The following is a 4,471-nucleotide window of genomic DNA, read 5'->3' on the forward strand; positions in this document are numbered from 1 at the left end:
CCTCCCCCCCTCCCCCTCACCCACCAACACAAAACCCCACCTTTCCTCTCTTATAATCAGCTGACAATGATCATTAATTGATCATTAATTGAATAATTCAAAAATACTAAGTTTGTGTCAAATGAACATCTACGACCTCACCCGATCCCACTTCAAACGACTGTATCAGTTTGTCGCAATTAAAAGCTCAACAGATGTGCTTTTCTGCTAAACTTTATACCAAAATTATCAAAATGTATAACAATAAACCCTTATATCATTTAAAAAAAAACCAACACCACACATATAAACAACTTGACTTGGAAAGATGACCGTATACAGTTTCTAGTACAGAAAACAATATATATGCATGTTTTATAATGAAAAGCCATCAAAATGTTGATTTAATAAATAAGGATCTCTCTGACGCCTCTAAACAATGTTCAGTATATTGAACGTTTTAGAGTATCCTGTTGAAGTTGAAGGACATTACCTTGCTTATGTCCATCATCCACGTCCATAATGTTTAGCGATGGCTGATTGGACGCGTAGAAATCGTCCGGGTGGATCAGTCTTTGAATAATTTGGTACAAACTCATCCTTGCAACGTCCGAGAAGATATGACAACCAGAAATAGAGATGGAACATTTACAACGCGGAGCGATATGATTGGTCCACACCGGTCTAAAATACCATTGAACTATCAGATACTTTCTTCAGATGTGAAGTAAAAACGCAGAAGCATAAACATCAAAAGGGCTGTTGACACGAAATACCTCGTCCTGTAAACAGTAATAATAGAAAACGTCCAGCCGGGGGCCCTGGGGGGTCGCGCAGGTATGTTATGTCGATGCAGCTAGACCAAAACTAGCCAAAACAAAAGACCCCGGTGAAGAAGCTATTATTTGTTCATTCATGTGAGGCGGGGTCTTCCCTGAACACCAACTCTGCTTAAAATCACATGTTTACATAGGTGGTCAGTTGTGATGATAGTGAGTTATAGTCTATTGCAGAAATGGGGTACAGGTAAATTGCACAGGTAAATCAACTTCTGATCAGATAATTAATAACTGCTAATAATTGCAAAATAATAATTAATTATGAGTGTTACCAAGTACATCTGCTTTACTATGATACACATGCCTGATTCAAATGGCTTGAGATAAATAAAAAATAAATGCACATTTATATGGGTCTATTCTTGGAATATTAAAAAAAAAATCACACCCACGTGACATAGATAAATGTAGTCAAGATGAAATTTGACCTTTTTTAGTCGGTTGAAATATCTTGACGATATTGCGGATAGTCACCGATAAAACTCATTTTTTATCACACATTGTTTTCAATTAAACACCCTGTTGCTATATTGTTGACAATTTAAATCGTCCGCGTCACTACCGAGTTGTTTGATTATACAGCAGATTGCACAACTTCAATACTTGTGTTATCAGTATGAATGTTGTTGGGATCACATTTAATTATCACGGGAGGATTTTTTTTTACCTTATTTAGTAAACGATCAACTGTGGTCCGACCGGTTCAACCGCTTAAACGAAAACGGCCCAGTGTGACACACACTGAGGATTGATATTGCACGTCAAATGTGTTATGAAACTCCACCCCTTTACCTTTAATAAAATAATTAGAAATAGACAATTTATAATGATTCATTCCAATTTTTCCCAGACAAATACGTATTGAACGGATAAAACAAAGAATAACAATCTTCAACTCCGTAAAAGGGGCACCCTCGATATCCAGGGGTTACGCTTACGCTCGCTCTCTACACCCCTGGAATATGTCATAGCAAAGTTGAAGGCTCGGTGTGCGCCACCTTGTTGATGCGACACGAAGACTAGTTCGATCCTTTGATATACATCAAAAGAATCTCGCGGTCACGTAACGGTAATAAGTGACAGGCTTTAAAGTCGAGCGCCTCTCCTTTGTAATCTTCAAAGGACATGCAGGTATCAGCCTATCGATTGGTCAGGTTTGTTTTACCTGAGACCAATCAAACATCTATCTTCGTGCTTTCAATTTTGCCATGACATATTCCAGGGGTGTAGAGAGCGAAAGTGAGCGTAACCCCTGGATATCGAGGATGTAAAGGGGGACGACAGCACAGATCTGATGGTCCATATTTTGGGACTGAAATTGTTTTGTTTTTGGCTCCCTCTCTCTCGCTTGCTCTCTCTCTCACTCTCGCTTGCTCTAGATCTCTCTCTCTCTCTCTCTCTCTCTCTCTCTCTCTCTCTCTCTCTCTCTCTCTCTCTCTCTCTCTCTCTCTCTCTCTCTCTCTCTCTCTCTCTCTCTCTCTCTCTCTCTCTCTCTCTCTCTCTCTCTCTCTCTCTCTCTNTTTGAATTTTGAAAGTTATTACAACAGTTATGCTCGCACAGTAATCGACCAAAAGGATATTTTTGCAAGATATAACCACTAACACTCCTTGCACCATATTTGGTCTAACAGTAAGAGGTTTATACCAATTACTGCAACTCCCCCACTAACTCTGTAGTGGTCAAAGGGAGTTAACCCCTTTACCGGCCATGACACTAAAGGGCTTGACCCGCCTGGTAACCTACACTAGTGACTACTACCAGGGACGTATAGTGAAGGGGATCTTTGCCTTACCAATTTTATGACACGTCAATCTAGACTTACCTCCCCCTGATTCAGGAGCAGATAGCGAGCGCCACCTATCTCAATTTTGACAAACCAAGATGGCGTCGATACCAACCCACAATGTGATGATTTTAACGCTAGTGCGCAAGCGCGGGCTGATCGAGAGGGAGAGCCCCTACAGGATGACTTCGCGATTCGGTGAACAAACACAAAAGCGACGTGCTATAGAATCTTGACTGGGGCAGAGTTGCCAATCCCCTCTATATACTGTCCCTGCTACTACACTTGTACAGAATTAGGTCATCTCGTGGAGAAAGGTAAATGATCATGCATAGGTTTATTATTTACCAATAAATAATTCAGAAGTTTATTAAAGTTTGGAAAGAACATTAATACATAGAAATGAAACTGTTTCTGGTTGCAATATTAAAGTAATAAGAAACAAAATGCTTAACTGTTTGCATATTTCACTCTAAGATATAGTTGATAAATTAATTAATGGTTGTTTAGAAATACTATCTGTAATTCTTAAATGTTTAAATTATTTGTTCATACTATACATTTGTGAAAATTTTACCATTTGTCATCAAAATTAAGAATCCCTTTTTATTTCTTTCAGAACTTACTGGAGATGCACCATCACCAACTTCTTGCTACGATCAATACCCGCAACAACATCATAGTAGGAGTCGGACAACATCCACACGATCACCCGGGAGATCACGCCAGCATCGTTGCCAAGGACATCATGAACTCCATTACTGACCCGCTGCCAGCAAGAAATTAGACCAATTCCTACCATCTACAATGAGGAACTCTATAAACTGCGCGACGACGAATGGGATGATGAGACAAGAGCCGTTGTGGAGAAGATACCCACCTTCAACACTTTGAAATCTCAACTGTACAGAGCTAGACGCAAGCTAACACCAAAGCTACCAACCACAACCCAGGACATTGAACTCGAGGGAAGATGGACAGAAACCACTACTGGAGAGCGCTTCTTGCACATTGACGATGGTGACCAATGCAGAGCTCAACAACTTTGTAATGTACTGACTTAGTTTCATTATTTAATATCTTTTAAAATATATTATGTCTTTCACTGTTCTATTTGTATTTTATATAAATAATATATTGATATAAAGTATGGATTTATCAAATAAAAATATTGCACTTGATATTAATGTCTCAGTTTTCTTTCACATTGATGATGAAGATCAACTGTTGGGGCTGTCACAGGTAGATCTACAGGTAAAACATAGTTCATATATGATCCAAACTTTTTACCTGTAATAATCACAGGTAGATCTACAGGTAAAATATATCAGGTAACATATATGATACAAACTATAATTACCCTCCCTTTGATGTTTCTACCTATTGTTCTCAATATGTATGCGTTCAGGGAACACACCAGTGCTATACAGCAGCAGGGGGTTTCACACCTCCTGTAGGCCGCGAGCGTCAGCTCTGATCGCGGCATTTCTTTACCTTTGAACCGCCTATAGACATCAGTTTCACACCGAAATGGCTACTGAAATCCTTCCGTACACGGCCATTCTTTACCCGCTCAGCCTGTTCATTGGGTAGACTACCATCGCAAATAACGAAAGGCGAATCTCGTTCACTGTTCTACGCTCAGCGCGTTTTGAAATGTTCTGGTCATACTTTATCGGCAGATTTCTAATAATTATATTAGTTATAAATAATAGATTATGTTGAGTTCATATCTTTATTGACAACAATCATTTTCCAGAATACATAGTTTCTTTGAACGTAACTATGTTGTTTTTCAATCAAGTAATTGCCTAGTTAATCGTGTGTTTATATAGTGTTTTAAGCTATAATCAAATCATTTATACGACG

The 4,471-nt window shown here is 38.9% G+C and overlaps 1 protein-coding gene across 1 annotated transcript in view; it reads right to left on the minus strand.

Moving 5' to 3' along the window:
- Positions 1 to 779, minus strand: part of LOC110445437 (kelch-like protein 12) — a 5,678-nt gene extending 4,899 nt beyond the window's left edge. Inside the window, exon 1 of the mRNA XM_021490074.1 lies at positions 473 to 779. The gene's annotated coding sequence lies outside the window, so the exon portion shown is untranslated. The remainder of the gene's footprint in view (positions 1 to 472) is intronic.
- Positions 780 to 4,471: the final 3,692 nt, after the last annotated feature.

Source organism: Mizuhopecten yessoensis, unplaced genomic scaffold (genome assembly GCF_002113885.1).
Source record: "Mizuhopecten yessoensis strain PY_sf001 unplaced genomic scaffold, ASM211388v2 scaffold2307, whole genome shotgun sequence".
Classification (NCBI taxonomy): Eukaryota; Metazoa; Mollusca; class Bivalvia; order Pectinida; family Pectinidae; genus Mizuhopecten; species Mizuhopecten yessoensis.